Source organism: Lactuca sativa, chromosome 5 (genome assembly GCF_002870075.4).
Source record: "Lactuca sativa cultivar Salinas chromosome 5, Lsat_Salinas_v11, whole genome shotgun sequence".
NCBI classification, from domain to species: domain Eukaryota; kingdom Viridiplantae; phylum Streptophyta; class Magnoliopsida; order Asterales; family Asteraceae; genus Lactuca; species Lactuca sativa.
Genome location: NC_056627.2, coordinates 344,442,557 through 344,462,006, shown reverse-complemented (window position 1 = coordinate 344,462,006; position 19,450 = coordinate 344,442,557). Strand labels below are relative to the sequence as shown.

At 39.6% G+C, this 19,450-nt stretch overlaps 1 pseudogene; it reads right to left on the bottom strand.

Moving 5' to 3' along the window:
- Nucleotides 1-6,476: 6,476 nt before the first annotated feature.
- On the bottom strand, nucleotides 6,477-18,693 carry LOC111887311 (GDSL lipase-like; annotated as a pseudogene).
- Nucleotides 18,694-19,450: the final 757 nt, after the last annotated feature.

Below are 19,450 nucleotides of genomic sequence, written 5' to 3'. Positions count from 1 at the left end.
TCTGCCAAATCTATTTAATAAAATCTCGGATCGTTGATTCCGAATAATACCCATTCTAACACCATCAAATAATGCCCCATTAATAATTGGTCCACAACCCATAACCAAAATCCTAGTCTGGTGTCCAACCCTGAGGGTAAAAGTCTATTTAACTCTTTCCTTGCTTAGCCCAAAGTCCAAAGCCCAATCCAATAGCTTCAGAAAGTCAAATACGGCCCAACTTCCTAATTACACCGAAAATCCATCATGGGCCTAACCCAAGATGGCCTAAGACCTAGCAATGACCCAAAAATCAAAAGACTAACAACCCAACAAGTCCCAAACCCTAAAAGTCCAAAATATGGCCTAATATGTGAAAGTCAATAAAAGTCAAACTGTTGAGCACGCTAGGCGTACTCAGACTTACACTTAGCATACTCCTTCCAGGGTCAGTACGTGTAGCGTACGAGATGGGTACGCCCCATGTACTCCAGACACAGCCAACCCATCTTATTAAGCACTTGATCGGTTAAGCCACTAATCCATACTCTCATATCTGGTCCCAAATTGTAACTTAACATCTAGAGTTGGCAACTTTACTCCCATTCATGAGTTAATGGGATCCAAAACTCAAAAAGAACCATAATAAGGACCCTAACACATGCACGAACCAAAATAAATCATAAAGATTGCATTTTTACAGACAAAGGGCCTCAAAGGTGCTACAATCTAACATCAATGGCTTCTGGAGTAGGACTATACTCTCAAATATGGATTAAAGGACCTAAAAATGCATAAACTAGGCCATAAACTAGATCTAGCATAAGAAATCATCAAGTAGATAGCTTTATACCTCAAATAGCTTGCAATGATAATGATAATCCTGGATCTACAAGCTTAAGCCACACCAAAGCAAACTCCAAGTGTTCCTCTTCCTTCAAACTACCCAAAAACACCACCAAAACTCACTTCCAAGCTCAAATATCATAAATGGAAATTAGGGTTTTGATCTTAGGTTGTAAGGGAGTGGAGGCTGGCTAAAGGATACAACCAAGGCAACATAAGTTGTTTAAATAGGGCACAAACCCTAATTTTTAGGGTTTGCCCATGCTTAGCGTACGCCCTGCGTACTCCCACATATGGCTAGCGTATATGGGCACCTTCGCGACCATCAAACGAGATAGTACGAAGGAACGAGAGGGTCAATTCCTTGAAGAGCTTAAATCAAATCAAAGAAAGTAATGGAAGGGGGCTGTGATCGAGAATCAATTAGAAAGAGAAGAGGGTTGCGATCTTTGGTGATTGTGTATGACGATTGAGGGTGAAGACGAAAAGAAGAGCAGCGATCGGTTTCTTGGGAGGGTACGAATTGAGTGTGAATCAACTTTAGAAGAAAAAAAAAGAGATTTAATAAAGTCAATTTTTGTTGCTGGATGTTGGTATACATGAAGACAAACAATAAATCGAATGGGTTGTTATCTTTCATTCTTCTCCCAAATCACTTCGATCTTGTGACATAAGCATTTCATCCTCGAACTTATTATTATTATTATTGCTTTATAAGGGCATAAAGTGAGTTTTTTTGGTGTAAATGGTCACTATCACATGGTGAGAATGAGTAAAAGAGCAGGTCGTATCCTAGTTTAGGGACCCATAAAGCTCAACAAAAACTTTAGGGACTGAATCGACCAACGCAACAAACTTTGTAGGGAATTTTTGTTATTTCCCCATTTAAATAACAAGCAATTTGAAATAGGGATGTCAATGGGGCAAACAGAACGGGGGTTGCAGCCCCCATCCCACCCCCGAAATTCCTCTGTTCCCCCACCCTCGAAATCTTCAACCTCCCTACCCCGCCGCCGCCCATGCTCCCGAATTCCTGGATTATCCTCGCCCCTTATTGAGTTTGGGTTGTCTTTTTTTTTTGGGCTAAATAATTTTTTTGGGGCTAAAATAAGTTTTGTTTTGGGGGGTAAAAGATACTATCTTTTAGGTAAAAAAATAATTATTTATAGCATAATTTTACATGTTGAAAAAAAAATGTAATTACATCTTAAAAACATTATACTATCAACTTATAAAGATGGTATATAGTTGAATTTTAGAAGTTCAAAATGATTGTTATTATATATATATATATATATATATATATATATATATATATATATATATATATATATATATATATATATATATAATAAAAATGATTTTGATACTATAATATTTACAATCAATTTATGCATTGAAATCTTGTAAGTCATAAATTCAAAACTAAGGACTGATCGTCTCTTAAATATATCAACACCGAACAAACTCTTCAAAAACATGAATTAGTCAAAATTGAATCGATATTTCTTCACATTATTTAGTCGGTTAAATAGGTCAACGGAGATACACTTTATATGTCATATCTTCTCTCAGATTTGTCAAAATGGTGCTACCTTCGACGACTCACCATCGCCATCTCTCTAAAAAAAACTATACTCCATCACCATGTTGCCATCCCTCGTCTTCTATAAATATATCGCCATAAACCCTAGATGAAGTCACATTCTCCGTTATATGTTCCTTTAATGCTGTAATGTTTACTATCATAAAAGGATCATTTTGAAGTATATAAATGCTATTTTTTAGTTAGTTTGATACTTCCCAATGGCATTTAAGTGCTATTTTTCCTATAGGTCAAAAGTACGGGTGTTGGGAGAGCTCTAGACCGACATTTTTTTTCCTCTGGCTCTCTTTATTGTTGCTACATGTAACTTAGTGAGCTTCTATCCATGAATCATTTTTGCTACCGATCCATGGTTTTCCCTTCACTTTTGTTCATATATTTGTGAGTTTCTCTATAGATAATGCTTTCGTGCATTTTAAAATAGATGCATGATGCATCCCCTTTTCATTTATAAATGTTCTGTTTTTTGCTACCAAATTAATTCTTTGGCTTTATGTTATTTCATATATTTGTGTCCTTTCATATTTTTATCAACACATCATAATCCTGCATAGGTGATGATTTAGAAGTTGTAATTCATGAGGCAACTATATGCCAAAGTTTGAAGGGATGTTGGTTGACTACATATTTTAAAGGTTTGTAAACATAGAAATGATATTATGTTTCCATAATTGATTTTATTATTTGTAGATTAGGCAGTCAAATTCGTTACTTTGAAACTTTGAAAGAATGTGCATTACATGAAAGAAAAGTTAAAAGGATGAGACTTTGTTGCATTTTTAGAGGAAACTTGAGGGTCATTTTTTCGTTTATGCGTGGCCTTAAGTTTTCAATTTTTAAACCTATAATTGTTCCATTAAAATGAGTTATTTTTTAACTTATTTTGACTTTTTTGTGTTATTTCATATGGGAACATCTTCCCATATTTTTATATGGAATCCTACAAATAGGATTTGTTATTTTGGAAAGTACATTCAAGCCTTTTAGTTAATTTTAATGTTATATGATGGTGATTTCAATTTTTGGAACAAAACTACCTTTGCTTTAGGTTTAATGTCTTTTCTGTCTATTGGGATGAAGTGTAATAAGGTATTTTGGCCTACATTGGTCGATTTTTCCCTTAATGCTGATGTCACTGTTTCTTTCTGATGGGGTTATTCGGAATATGGAAACTGCTATCTTTGGTCTTTGATATTATTGTAATATATATTCTCTATTAATTTAAGATGAAAACAAATTAATAGGTATAAAGGATTAAGATATTATGATGGAAGATTTCTGGTGGTGTTTGGGGATATGTTTACTTAATCTAACCAGTCGAAAATGTCACTAAACAGAAGTTGTTTAAGATAAAGCAAAGTCTCGATGGTTAATTGAAACTTCATTCACTTTGGGTGATATTTATGGAGGTGTTATAAAACACTGTTGATGTCAATGTTAAAATGGAGTGCTCAATAGTTAATGGATATATCACCTCAAATATGACTGTGAAGTTGTTTCTCTTCATCATTTACAGATTTTGATGTCTTTCTTTGTTTTACTCTTTTTAAAGTTGCTTATTTAGTTTAGGAAGAAGTTCATATATGCCCCTCTTAAACTTTAAAATATCATATTTGTCCAACTTAATTTCTCAATATCATATTTACCTTTCGAAACATCATATTTGCCCAAATCTTATTTTATAATGTTTTTAATATTTTATAATCATTTTTAATACCTTAGAATTATTATAATAATTAAAAATTTAAACATATTATCTTTATGTGTATGATAATCGAGTGTGAACTTCTAAATTGTTTGAATGTCGTCCTCTTGGCAAACAAGAAAATTCATCTCCAACCCTTTATATGGAATGTATATTTTGATTGTTTAGTTTTTGTTGTTGTTGATTATTATCATGTTGTAGATGGAGAATATTTTAGATATTATCATTGATATTTTGATGTTTAAAAAGTTTATATACGATATTTTGATATTTAAGAGAGGCATATATGATATTTCATGTTTAAAAAGTACATATATGATATTTTGAAATTTTATGAAGGGTAAATATGATATTTAGAAATTTTATGAAGAGTAAATTTGATATTTAAAAATTAAGTTGAGTAAATATGATATTTTGATGTTTAAAACTGGCATATATGAAATTATCACTTTAGTTTATTATGCTTAGTTTCTGTAATTCTCTTTTGTTCTTTGGATTCTTTGTATCTAGACTTGGCAATTCGTGTATTCGTGTTATGAAAACGTGTTAGCCCCAAATTTGACACGATACGATTACACAGTGAGAAATAAGCTTTATCTCAATTTTTAAGATGTATTCGTGTCGTGTCGTGTCTCTCATAGATTCGTGTTTTCGTGTCTGAAATTGTCAGGTCTATTTGTATTAGTCCAACTCCCTGCTAATATTCGTTACAAAATTTATGTTAAAATACATTAAATCATGTAGTTGGCTTTATATTAAAAAGTTTTCATTAATTATGGTAATATCGTTTTACAATCATATTTTACTAACTTAATAAAGAGTGTAATTTTTTAAATTCATTTATTTTGAAATGTATTTTTTTAAAGCTTTCTGACAGATGTAATTAAATTTAAAATCATAATGGACATTAGTTAAAAAAAATGATTAAACTATTTAAGATTCAAATCAAATTGGACCATTAGATAAAATCAAGGGTAAATTACACGGATTTACTATATGGTAGGGTGTTTGGTTCCTAACAATTTCTTTTAACTTGGATCATCCATACTTTATATTATTGTTGCATGCTTGGTCCTTGTCCATTCTAAAAAGACTGATTTAGCTCCGTTCAAAAAAGACTGATTTACCAAGACCAAGAGTGCAACAAAAATATAAATATAAAGTAAGGACAATTCGAGTTAGTAAAAATATAAAGTAGAGATGGTCTGAGTTAAAAAAAAATGTTATTAATCAAACATGCAGATTACCCTAGACTACAGGGAGCATTCGTGTAATTTACCCTAAAATCATTAATCCATTTTTATAATATATTTATTGCAAATTCATTATTTATTGTGAATTTGGATTTCATTAAAAAAAATGCAAGGATACTTAAAAGAGGCATAAAAGTTCTATATTTTATGGGCTTTTATAAAATTTCTATTTTGTTTTTGTCGCGTACTTAGAAGATAAAAGTTACTTAATGGTTGTTATGGTTGCTGTTTCACATCCTATTAAGGTGAAAAGAAAACTTTGAAAACCGATTAATTTTGAAATTGGTCTTGATAATGAAATATATTATTCAGAAAAAATACTAAAGTAAAAAATGCAGCCACTAAAAACTAATTAAGGTAACAATTTCTCCATTTTTCGTTTAATCACAATTGTCTTAAGTTAACAATTATTTCTATAGCTTTTGTGTTAAAGACATCCAATCACTGTGGTAATGCGTTTTACCTAACTTCCTAACACATGCAATTTTTATGGTTATAAGAAAGGTAAGTACGATGTTATTATGAGAGGTATGTTGTTATTTGTAACAACGGAATTATGTTGCAGAAAAAAAAAACAATTAATTGTGCGTGATCTTTATTATAGTTTACCATTATATTATTTATTATTATTAGTACATGTTACTTTGAAAATTGACAAATATGAAAAATAATACATTGTGCGTTGTAAAAAAAATGAATCATTGAATTGAAACTGATGTTTAATGACATTTGTCAATATATTGCGTCTTATTTTTAATATAACATATTTCTTAAAACAAAATAATTGTTGAATTGAATCTAATCATTGTTTGCTCAAAAGAAACAAATTACCAAAACAAACTATTTATATATGTTGTTTAACACGGCTAAACGGCTAATATATATATATATATATATATATATATATATATATATATATATATATATATATATATATATATATATATATATATATATATATATATATATATATATATATATATATGGGGCCTAATTAGGGGATTGGGACAAGACTCCTAACCATTCCCTAAAATTAAAACATGGGTTAAACTTGTTTCCGCCCCGCCCCGCCCTGCCCCTAATATTTTTAACAAATATCTTTCATACGGGATCGGGGTCCCAAGGGTTCGAGTACCACTAGACTTTTTGACATCATATTATGAAACAAGGCTTTTAAATTGTAAGGTGATGTGACTTTGGAATCTCCGTTCCAAAACAACTCTGCGAATTGGCGGCTTGCGGCTTCACTAGGATGAGGGGCATCAAAGAAGACATAATCATCAGGATTATCACATAATTCAAACTCTCGTATTCCTCTTTTTCCTCCACAACTATAAATCCCTCGTAAAGGACCACTACTACAACACGAACTATCTCCTACCTTAAAACCTGCACATCCATCAAATTCCAACCATGATTCATATGATACTTCATGAATTCAAAGCAATGAAACTCACTCAACTATGAGTACCATATTTTGAGGGGTTCTTCATTCGTTCGCTAAGAGCAATCGAGTGATCATAGTTTGCATACATGAGTCCTTCAAATTGTTGTGTCAGCTGTTGTAATTTCTTGGAAAATGCGCGATTATGTATACTCGATATTGTGTTAAGTTCTTCATTGCAGGTAGTGCCTGGTTGTTATGCACGAACATAAGGCAAGCAACCTAATGGTGGGATGGAAACAATACCAATCTTCCTCCCACCTTTTTCATAGATTCCCTTTTTATGTTAAGAAAAAAGAGGTGTTTAAATATTAAGATAATTTATTAATTAAAAACGTAATTCCTGTTTAATTACCTTGAACACATTGGTCAAGTTTCCAATCACCACTCCCACATACTCCTCGTAATGAAGATTATTCAAGTTGTTGGCGGTGAGGTCTATATAGTCGTTGCATCCGCAGCTAAACAAGTAGACAACATTGGACAACAGCTGCTCGGCTTTCACATCACCTAAATCTTTCCTATAACGTTTTTCTAAATCGGATAAATATTGTAGCTGTGTTTTGAGATCAAGTACCTACATCCAATTTGTCAGATGTCATTTTATGGTTATTTTGAATTATTATTTTTTCACATGTCATTTTATGAGTTTTTCTATTTTATTAAATTACACATAATATTTTAATATAATAATTACAATAAATGTAGTAATAAATGAATATCAATTTCATTAATAAACTTATCTTTTAATTTTAAAATTCCTAAAATTAAAACTTATTAGTTTCTTTTATTTATTTATTATTATTATTTTAATTTAAAAGATAAAAAATATTTTCATTATAACAATTCATTATTTTTCTTATTTTCTTATAAATTCAAAGTTCTTAAATATTTTAACATTTATATTTAGTTTTTTTTTTTAAGTTAAATCATGTAATAGATGAGTCTTACGCCTAGTGAAATCAATATATGAGAAAACTCAATTGTAGATATGAAGATGGAATACATACCAAGAATTTTGTATTGGTTTCAAATAAAGCACCAGCTCCCCTAAAGCAAAGTTTGCTCCATACAAAAATTCATTATAATGGGGGTCAAGATACGCGGGAATGAGAGGCAATCCAGCATAATCAGCTGTCAACGAAAACAAAATCAATAGTAATAAGAAAGAAATTGAAAGAAAAAAAAAGATTGACGATTGTTTGAGATGTTGTCACCGATGAAATCAGAGATGAGACGACCATTAGAGAATCTTCCACTTGGCAGATTGAAGTATGATTCTCCATATGGCCAAAAATTCGCTTGGAAGCTCGGATCAGTGTTTATGTAGTTATTGTTTCCAGGATCGAAAAGTGAATCTCCAAAAATGAAGAGCGCAACATGTTTGTTGAAATGCCCCTGAGAATTCTGGCAACCTGTAAAGAGGAGGAACAAACACAATGTAACAGCCCGGATTTCCAGGTATCTTTTATGCTTATGATTTTGATGTTTTGTGAGGAGACTCGGCGAGTTGGAGCTCAGACTCGCCGAGTAGGATCGCGGTTCTGGACGCGGGTTTGCGCCTGGACTCGGCGAGTCCAAGGTATGGACTCGGCGAGTCCGTGCTGTTTAATGAAACCCTAATTTCTCGGGTTTGGGACCTATTTAAAGGGCCTTAAGGCCATCATTTGTGCTCACCAGTCCCTTGAGTGAAACCCTAGCGAGTGTGAGTGTTTAGAGCAAAGTAGGAAGCCATTATTGACCTTGGAGGTGTCATCTTGCAAGGGAAAGGAAGAATTAGCTAAGGGAAAACAAGAGGAGCCACTTCCTGAAGGTTTGAGGTCCAGAACATCACATTTGAGGTACTATCTTCGAGCTATTTTCTGTTATGTTGATGTTTATATTGATTTAGGGCTTATTGAGCCCTTTTGTGGCTAGATCTAGTGCTTCCTTGGTCCTTCAAGCGATTTAGATTATAGATCTGGACCCTTGGAGGTCCAGAGTGTCCCTTTGCCCAAGCTTTTTATGAATCCATGGGGGTTTTGGATTAGGATCTTTATGCTTAAGGTCAAAACACCATTTATGAGTCATGGGGTGTGTTATGAACACCAAGATAAGGACTTTACGTGATGAATAAGCTTAGGAAGGCCAGATCTATGAATTGTTGGAGCGGATCTGACCTCAGAAGCAAGTTTGAGTTGATGCATGGCATGGACTCGCCGAGTCCGACGAACAGACTCGGCGAGTAGCATGAAGATGGTCCTTAACCACTCAGTGAGTGGTCCTGCCGAGTTATAGGTTGACTCAGTGAGTCAGGGCGAGTTAGAGAGGGTTGACAGGTAGACTGAGTCGAACTGGAACTCGCCGAGTTGTTCTTGGGACTCGGCGAGTTGAGTCGGGGTGGCCCCGCGATTCTTACCAGGTGGAACTCGTCGAGTCAGGGGAATACTCGACGTGTCAAAAAGGGAATCCTAGAGAGTTGGTGAAAACGTCTAGACTCGCCGAGTCACCCTAGTGCACTCGTCGAGTCTGGTCAAAGTTGACTGTTGACCGTTGACCAGAGTTGACTAGTGTTGACTTGATAGGGGTAGTCAACCTTAGTGGTAAAAGTGTTAATTAGAGACATATGATGTTATAGGGGGATTGTAGCTCGGAGGATCGAGCACGAGTGATTCCCAGGATTTGCGAGCTATCGAGATACACGAGGTGAGTCTTCTCACTATACTATACTCGGAAGGGTTTTGACTGTGTGACCAGAAGGTCGGATATGGTATGAGACATATGTGCTATGTGTGATAAGTTAATTATTATATGTGCCATGTATGATATGCTTGATATGGGCCGGAAGGCATTATGTTATGGGCCGGAAGGCGAATATGTTATGGGCCGGAAGGCGTTGTAATGTGGACCGTAAGGTTGGCGTGGGTAGGACCGGAAGGTTCACCCAGTCGGGACGGAAGTCCCCTGAGACACACGGACCGGAAGGTCGGGGCCTGGAAAGGCGTATGTGCGTAGGTTGTATTTTGGGGAACTCACTAAGCATTTATGCTTACAGTTGTTGTGTATGTGTTTCAGGTACTAGCGAAGACCGTGGGAAGGCGCCGGCGTGATCTGTACACACTGATGGAGGATTTATGATCTTGGGATTTATATGATTTGTATTGTGACATGATACATTGGATCTTTATGCCTTATTTTGGATGGAAATACATTTTTAAGAAATGAAAATTTTGTTTTAAAATTTCCGTTGTTACAAGTTGGTATTAGAGCCTTGGTTTGAGGGATTCGGGTACACCTTGGGGCGTAACTGAACTCAAATCGAGGATTTGAGGAAAACTTTCAAAAACAAAGGCATAAATTTTTTTTTATAAAGGATTTTGTGGTAAACAAGAATGAAGCAGTGTGTATGATCAGCCAGCGCCCGAACGGTAAAAATCCCCAAAATACCCTCACAATATTGTGTTATGAGATATGATATGATATGATATGATATGATATGATATGATATGCATGCTAGAAGACTAGGTATTCATAATAGGACTAGAGTGGCCTGATTTGTGATGCCTTAGTCTAGGGAAATTTGTTGCTATGAGATGCTTTGAGAGCGAGCGGGTAGTTAGTGCATGGCAAGAGTAGAGTACTCAGGATCCGGGGTTTGGGGAGGAGGACTTGGGATGAATGCTGATGCGGTGTAGTCGGTAGTATTGGGCCCGTGCTACCGAAGACACCGGGTCAGTGGGCGACCCAAGTAAGAATCCCTGGGTATCGGAGACTGAGTAGGGTTGCGTTATCGAGTGCGATTATGCTCGATAGAGTCTCTGATATTTCTATGCTGTATTTCAGAGGCATCATGGTTGGACCATGCCACAGGCCTAGTACGAGCAGTGTGAGTGACGAGGAGATTCGTCAGATGATTCATGAGGAGGTGGCTGCAACGATCCGGGCTGAGATTCCGGAGATGTTTGGGTCTATTAAGACCACTCTGATGGAGACCTTTGATGAGCGGTACGCCGCGTTGATTGAGGCTGCAGCCGCTGCAGCTACCGCAGCTGTGGCCGCTGCCAGACCACAGGGAGGTGACTCGTTGCTGTTCCGGGAGTTTAGCAACACGAAGCCACCTGAGTTTGATGGGACGCAGGATCTGATCGTTGCGATGAGATGGATTGCTGATATTGAGGGATGCTTCTACACTTGTTCATGTCCGGAGCATCTGAAGGTACGGTTCGCCTTGAACCAGCTCCGCCTGGGAGCAAAGGATTGGTGGAAGTTTGTGACGGCGAACTTCACTCTGGCAGAGGTTTCAGCTGTGACATGGGAGAGGTTTACCACTATGTTCAGAGACGAGTACGTTCCCCCGGTGGAGAGGGAACGGTTGGTTCAGGAGTTCTTGACCCTCAAGCAGGGTAATGATTATGTCACGGTGATCACACGGAAGTTTCATGAGAGGGCGATGTTCTGCCCAGAGCAGGTGTCCACGAAGCAGGCTCGAATGAGCCGATATTTGGGGGTGTTGAGGAGGGATATTCAGGAGTTCGTATCGAACTCGTCATATCATACTTTTGCTGAGCTTCAGGCGAATGCCAGGAAGCGCGAGATCGAGTTGGAGACCCAGGCCAGGGAGGAGGCCGAGTCTCAACGGGTGGATCGGCGGCCGGCTCAGTCTCAGCCGGCTGCCAAGCGGACTAAGTCCGCCGATTCGAGGATGGGAGGCCAGAAGGGCCGCACTTGCGGAAAGTGTGGAAAGGGTCACGAGGGGACATGTCGATCAGGTGCTTGCTACAAGTGTGGCAAGGAGGGGCACATTGCTAGGGATTTCCCCAAGGGGTTTATGGTTTGCTTTCATTGCAACCAAACCGTCCATCGGAAGGCCGAGTGCCCTCAGCTTCACCAGGGATCTGCACCTGCTGCTAGGGCTGCTGAGACTCGACCAGTGAAGACCGAGGCCCCGAGGGCTCGTGGGAGAGATTTCCAGTTGACTGCAGAGGAGGTCCGCGCGGCGCCTGATGTTGTGGCTGGTATGTATTCTTTCATGTAATTATTATTCTTTTATGGAATGTTATGCTTATTTCATGTTTATGCGTAGGTACTTTTCTTGAGAATTTTGTACCTGCTTTAGTATTATTTAACTCGGGTGCGAGTCGGTCTTTCGTATCTCTGGCCTTTATTCAGCATATCAGTGTTAGTCGTGAGGCGTTAAGTCGGCCTCTGAGAGTTTCCATAGCTGACGAGAGAGTGATTTGTGCCACAGAGGTTCTCCGGGGATGTGTGTTAGAGATTTTCGGGGTTGAGTTTCCGACTGATCTGGTTCCTATTGCGATGGGTGATGTCTGTGTCATTGTGGGCATGGACTGGTTGAGCAGATTCAGCGCAGTTATCGACTGCGAGCGTCAGCTGGTGACCATACGAGACCCTAGTGGGGGAGTTCTTTCGGTGTACGGCGAGGGTACACGTTCGGGATCAGCTTTTTGTTCGGCCGCTAGGGCGAGGCAGTGTCTACAGCAGGGCTGTAAGGGTTTTGTGGCATATGTGATGGATACGCGGGTGGCTTCCGAGAGGCCGAGTTCAGTTGAGGAGGTTCCGGTGGTGCGTGAGTTTCCAGATGTTTTTCCCGAGGAGTTGTCGGGTGTGCCTCCTGTGAGGCAAGTGGAGTTCAGTATCGATTTGATTCCGGGGGCCGCGCCTATCGCTAAGGTGCCCTATCGCCTTGCACCTCCAGAGATGCAAGAGTTATCCTCGCAGCTTCAGGAACTGCTGGGAAAGGAATTTATTCGGCCGAGCAGCTCGCCGTGGGGAGCGCCTATCCTATTCGTCAAGAAGAAGGATGGTTCACATCGGTTGTGCATTGATTACCGGGAGTTGAACAAGCTGACGGTCAAGAACCGTTACCCGTTACCGAGGCTCGACGATTTGTTCGATCAGTTGCAGGGGGCATCTTGGTTCTCCAAGATCGATTTGCGTTCTGGATATCATCAGGTGAGAGTGCGGGATGAGGACATCCAGAAAACAACGTTCAGGACGCGTTATGGGCATTATGAGTTTGTGGTGATGCCTTTTGGGCTCACCAATGCCCCGACAGTGTTCATGATCTCATGAACCGAGTATGTAGGCCGATGTTGGATCGGTCGGTGATTGTATTTATCGATGACATTCTGATATATTCGAGATCTAGGGAGCAGCATGAGGAGCATTTGAGAGAGGTCCTTGGGGTTCTGAGATCAGATAAGCTTTATGCAAAGTTCTCCAAATGTGATTTCTGGTTGCGGGAGGTCCAGTTCTTGGGACATCTTGTTAACCAGGAAGGGATATTGGTCGATCCGGCCAAGGTTGAGGCGGTGATGAGTTGGGAGGTGCCGAAGTCACCCTCTGAGATCAGGAGTTTCTTAGGGTTGGCAGGGTATTATCGGAGATTTATCAAGGATTTCTCCAAGATTGCAGTGCCACTCACCAGATTGACCCGGAAGGGTGTTGCTTTTTCATGGGGTCCCGAGCAGCAGGCCTCCTTCGAGACACTTCGCCAAAGGTTGTGCGAAGCCCCTGTATGGGCTCTTCCGGAAGGGATGGAGGACTTTGTGGTATATTGTGATGCATCGATTTTGGGGCTGGGAGCAGTGCTGATGCAGAGAGGACATGTGATAGCATATGCATCGAGGCAGCTGAAGCCTCATGAGACGAGATATCCCACCCATGATCTTGAGTTGGGGGCAGTAGTGTTCGCGCTCAAGATTTGGCGTCACTACTTGTATGGGGTTCGGTGTACGATTTACACGGACCATAAGAGTTTGAGGTACTTGATGGATCAGCCCAACCTAAATATGCGACAGAGAAGGTGGTTGGATGTGGTCAAGGATTATGATTGTGAGATCTTGTACCACCCAGGCAAGGCTAATGTGGTAGCCGATGCGTTGAGCCGCAGGGCGGAGAGCACTCCACTGCGGGATGTATGTTTGAGATTGACCGTGATGGCTCCGATATTGGATGCCATTCGTGGGGCACAGGCCGAGGCTGTGCAACCTGAGATGCAGAAGTGGGAGCGGGTTGTTGGTTTGGTATCAGGATTCGTTACGAATGGTAGAGGGCTTATGACTTTTCAGGGTAGGATTTGGGTACCGTTTGTGGGCGGTACGCGTACTATTTTGATGGAGGAAGCGCATCAATCGAAATTCTCGATTCATCCCGGGGCTACGAAGATGTATTTGGATTTGAGAAAGGAGTATTGGTGGCCCTGTATGAAGAGGGACGTCGCGTGGTTTGTTGAGAGGTGCTTGACCTGTCGTAGGGTTAAGGCCGAGCACCAGAGGCCGCATGGCAAGTTGCAGCCATTAGAGGTTCCCGAGTGGAAGTGGGAACAGATCACTATGGGTTTCATCACCAAATTGCCAAGGACTGCCAGAGGAGTTGATGCAATTTGGGTGATTGTGGACAGGTTGACGAAGAGCGCTCACTTCCTTGCCATCAGTGAGAGTTCTTCAGCAGAGAAATTGGCGGAGGTGTATGTGAGGGAAGTAGTATCTCGGCACGGGGTGGCGATCTCGATTGTTTCAGACCGTGATGTGCGCTTCACTTCCAGATTCTGGAAGAAATTTCATGAGGAGTTGGGTACTAAACTGCATTTTAGTACCGCATATCATGCCCACACAGACGGTCAGAGTGAGCAGACGATTCAGACGCTTGAGGACATGCTCCGAGCATGTGTGTTGGATTTCGGGGGTAGTTGGGATGCGTATTTACCCTTGGCAGAGTTTTCCTACAACAACAACCATCATTCGAGCATTGGTATGCCACCCTTTGAGTTGTTATATGGGAGGAGGTGTCGGACCCGCATTTGTTGGAGAGAGGTTGGGCAGAGAGTGATGGGCAGTACAAAGATCGTGCTTCAGACGTCAGAGCAGATTCAGCAGGTCAGACAGAGGTTGTTGACCGCTCAGATTCGACAGAAGAGTTATGCAGACAGACGTCAGTCCGAGCTTGAGTTCCAGGTCAGCGACCTTGTTCTCCTGAAGGTCTCTCCTTGGAAGGGAGTGATTCGATTCAGGAAGAGGGGCAAGTTGGGGCCCCGATATATTGGTCCATTCCGTGTGATCGCGAGGGTAGGCCGGGTAGCCTATCGTTTGGATTTGCCAGCAGAGTTGGGGCAGATTCACGACACTTTTCATGTGTCGCAGCTGAGGAAGTGTATAGCCGATGAGTCGGCAGTGGTTCCATTAGAGGATATTCAGGTGGATGCGAGCCTGAATTATGCCGAGAGACCAATGGCCATCAGAGATCGGAAGATCAAGGTTCTGAGGAACAAGGAGGTACCCCTGGTTTTGGTTCAGTGGCAACATCGGAAGGGATCAGAGATGACCTGGGAGCCAGAGCGTGAGATGCGTGAGCAGCATCCGGAGCGATTTTCAGAGCGAGACTTCGAGGGCAAAGTCTAGTTCTAGTGGGGGAGAGTTGTAACAGCCCGGATTTCCAGGTATCTTTTATGCATATGATTTTGATGTTTTGTGAGGAGACTCGGCGAGTTGGAGCTCAGACTCGCCGAGTAGGATCGCGGTTCTGGACGCGGGTTCGTGCCTGGACTCGGCGAGTCCAAGGTATGGACTCGGCGAGTCCGCGCTGTTTAATGAAACCCTAATTTCTCGGGTTTGGGACCTATTTAAAGGGCCTTAAGGCCGTCATTTGTGCTCACCAGTCCCTTGAGTGAAACCCTAGTGAGTGTGAGTGTTTGGAGCAAAGTAGGAAGCCATTATTGACCTTGGAGGTGTCATCTTGCAAGGGAAAGGAAGAATTAGCTAAGGGAACACAAGAGGAGCCACTTCCTGAAGGTTTGAGGTCCAGAACATCACATTTGAGGTACTATCTTCGAGCTATTTTCTGTTATGTTGATGTTTATATTGATTTAGGGCTTATTGAGCCCTTTTGTGGCTAGATCTAGTGCTTCCTTGGTCCCTTAAGCGATTTAGATTATAGATCTGGACCCTTGGAGGTCCAGAGTGTCCCTTTGCCCAAGCTTTTTATGAATCCATGGGGGTTTTGGATTGGGATCTTTATGCTTAAGGTCAAAACACCATTTATGAGTCATGGGGTGTGTTATGAACACCAAGATAAGGACTTTACGTGATGAATAAGCTTAGGAAGGCCAGATCTATGAATTGTTGGAGCGGATCTGACCTCAGAAGCAAGTTTGAGTTGATGCATGGCATGGACTCGCCGAGTCCGACGAACAGACTCGGCGAGTAGCATGAAGATGGTCCTTAACCACTCAGTGAGTGGTCCTGCCGAGTTATAGGTTGACTCAGTGAGTCAGGGCGAGTTAGAGAGGGTTGACAGGTAGACTGAGTCGAACTGGAACTCGCCGAGTTGTTCTTGGGACTCGGCGAGTTGAGTCGGGGTGGCCCCGCGATTCTTACCAGGTGGAACTCGTCGAGTCAGGGGAATACTCGACGTGTCAAAAAGGGAATCCTAGAGAGTTGGTGAAAACGTCTAGACTCGCCGAGTCACCCTAGTGCACTCGTCGAGTCCGGTCAAAGTTGACCGTTGACCGTTGACCAGAGTTGACTAGTGTTGACTTGATAGGGGTAGTCAACCTTAGTGGTAAAAGTGTTAATTAGAGACATATGATGTTATAGGGGGATTGTAGCTCGGAGGATCAAGCACGAGTGATTCCCAGGATTTGCGAGCTATCGAGATACACGAGGTGAGTCTTCTCACTATACTATACCCGGAAGGGTTTTGACTGTGTGACCGGAAGGTCGGATATGGTATGAGACATATGTGCTATGTGTGATAAGTTAATTGTTATATGTGCCATGTATGATATGCTTGATATGGGCCGGAAGGCGACTATGTTATGGGCCGGAAGGCGTCGTAATGTGGACCGTAAGGTTGGCGTGGGTAGGACCGGAAGGTTTACCCAGTCGGGACGGAAGTCCCCTGAGACACATGGACCGGAAGGTCGGGGCCTGGAAAGGCGTATGTGCGTAGGTTGTATTTTGGGGAACTCACTAAGCATTTATGCTTACAGTTGTTGTGTATGTGTTTCAGGTACTAGCGAGGACCGTGGGAAGGCGTCGGCGTGATCTGTACACACTGATGGAGGATTTATGATCTTGGGATTTATATGATTTGTATTATGACATGATACATTGGATCTTTATGCCTTATTTTGGATGGAAATACATTTTTAAGAAATAAAAAATTTGTTTTAAAATTTCCGTTGTTACACACAAAACAACAAGTCGGAATCCCAAATCACTTTTAGCAACTGCCATATGTCTGAAGCTGATCATCTTCAACCTTCACTTCGAGACTTTGAGTAGTTAAATTTAGAGTAAAGAGTAAATTTGGTCTAGTTTGTTGTTGTCGTTGGCTTTGATTTAAAAAGGAAAAAAATTTTAGTCCTTATCTCAACGTAGTTTTTATACAATTTTATATGGATTTAACCATTTAAGTATAACAGACTTACCAAACTATTAGAAAAACAAAGTAGGATCTTTATTTGGATAAAATATAGTTTGAATGAATTTTAAATGTTTATTACAATAAAACGTCTTAATGTCTGTTATAACGAAAACATAGTTTTTTAAACATTTTTGTGAAGTTCTAAAGTGAAACATGGATCCATTGATGTTCTAAACATGTTCCATGCAACATCACAAACATGTTTTAAGAGTTAGGTTACAAACTATTGAAAAGGTAGGGCATTTTTGTCAATATAATATATAAATAAGCATGTTATTAATTTTCTGTGAAATTTATCAAGATTATGATATGTAGTTTTTTCAAACACGTTAAATCGATACAATAAACATATTTTGTCGGTTGAAATTGAGTCTAAGGTGAATTTGGATAGTATGGCATTACTATAAGGTGAAATATTTTTCCATGAAAAATTCATACCAAAAAAGATATGTTGGAGAACACAACGAATGATCATTTGGGAAAAAACTTAATTTAATAATGATTTTAAAAAACAAACAACATAAACGAATCTGTCGAAAATCAATTGAAAATTACTGACAAAATTCCTACGAAAATTAAGGAAAATGCTTCTTTTCATTAAAATACTAATTATCTATCGGAAATAGCGGCAAAATACCAACCAAAATCATTATTTAAAGAGAAATAAAAAAATCCTTCTACATTTTATTTCTACTATCTTCCTACCCACATTAAATGGTAACACATGGATTAAAATATTATCAATTTCATTAAATGTGACACGTATCAACATTTCATATAGTAAAATGTAAAAGGATATTTAATTTTTTTTTAAATCTTATTTCCTTATAGGCATTTTCTAATTCTTGTAGGAAGGCCCATTCGACATGACTACAAGCATTGACGTTTATTATTATTTTTTTAGAGCAAATTATACTAATTGTTCTTGTGGTTTTGGGTTGATTTACATGTTTGATACTTAATTATTTTATTTTTTTTAACTTGGACTATCATTATAGTTTTGTTTTATTATAGTTTTGTTTTGTTTAGTATTTGTTGGTATTTAATCTTTACGAGACAAGTAATGATTATTATATTTTATTAGTTTATTTATGTTTTTAGCTTTTCTTTGTTATTGGTTTTATATTTTGAATAATATTTGTTATAATGGGTCCATTCCAATTTCAAAGGTGATCTCTCTCGCTAACAAACATTCACCTTCAACAACCAACGCCATCACATATCAACCAACAACCGCCATTCCATTCCCACCTCCTTTGTTTTCTCCAATGAGCTCAAACATGTCAAACCAAAACATTCCAAAATTAACCCTGATGCAACCTCTATGGATGGTAGGATTTAATCCATTGAATTCTCCCATTGAACTATCACTACAAGAAATCAAGGCATTAGCGGCGACACAATTAGCGGCAACAAAGGCTTTTAGCGGCGACATGATATTATGTCGCCGCTAAAAGCCTTTGTCGCCGCTAATTGTGTCACCGCTAATGCCTTGTTGACCGAATCCGCGTTATCCCCTTCTGGTAAACCTTAGCCGTCCGATCGAGTATATAATCCAATGGTTGGGGCCTCGTTTTCGCACAAAAGCAATACCGGCGACAATTTTGTCGCCGCTAAAGGTTGAAAATAGTCGCCGCTAAAGCTAAAAAAAAAAAGACGCGGCATAAGTTCCCTCGTTAGTTGTCGCCGCTATTGGCTTTTATCGTCGCTAAAGGCTAATTGTGGCCGCTATTGATGTCGCTGCTAAAGGTCGACGCAAATAACAACCCCTTTCTGCTTTCACAACTTTCATTTGTCTGTGTTTTTATCCATTCTCTTCGAAGATTTTTGCTCAATCGAGTTTCCCAGAGGCTAGAAGACATACCGACGATGCCTATAGACCACTGGAAACTCCCCACTTCCACATCTCTGATGATTTAACTGTGAAATTAATTCAGGCACTGTTGTTGTCGATTTCCTCTGTGGTTTGTGTTTTCGTCACTCATTTCTTCTTTTCCTTCTCTTTTAATGTCGATTTCTACTTGTATTTATGATTAGTTGCACAAAATTGTTTCATCATAGATTCTTCTCCACTGTTGCAACATCGAAGACTACCACCACCAAATGAAAGAGAGCAAAATTTTGGGAACCACAAGTGCATTTTTTGTAATTTGTTATATATGTGTGCATATATGTGTGTGTTTTGTGTATAT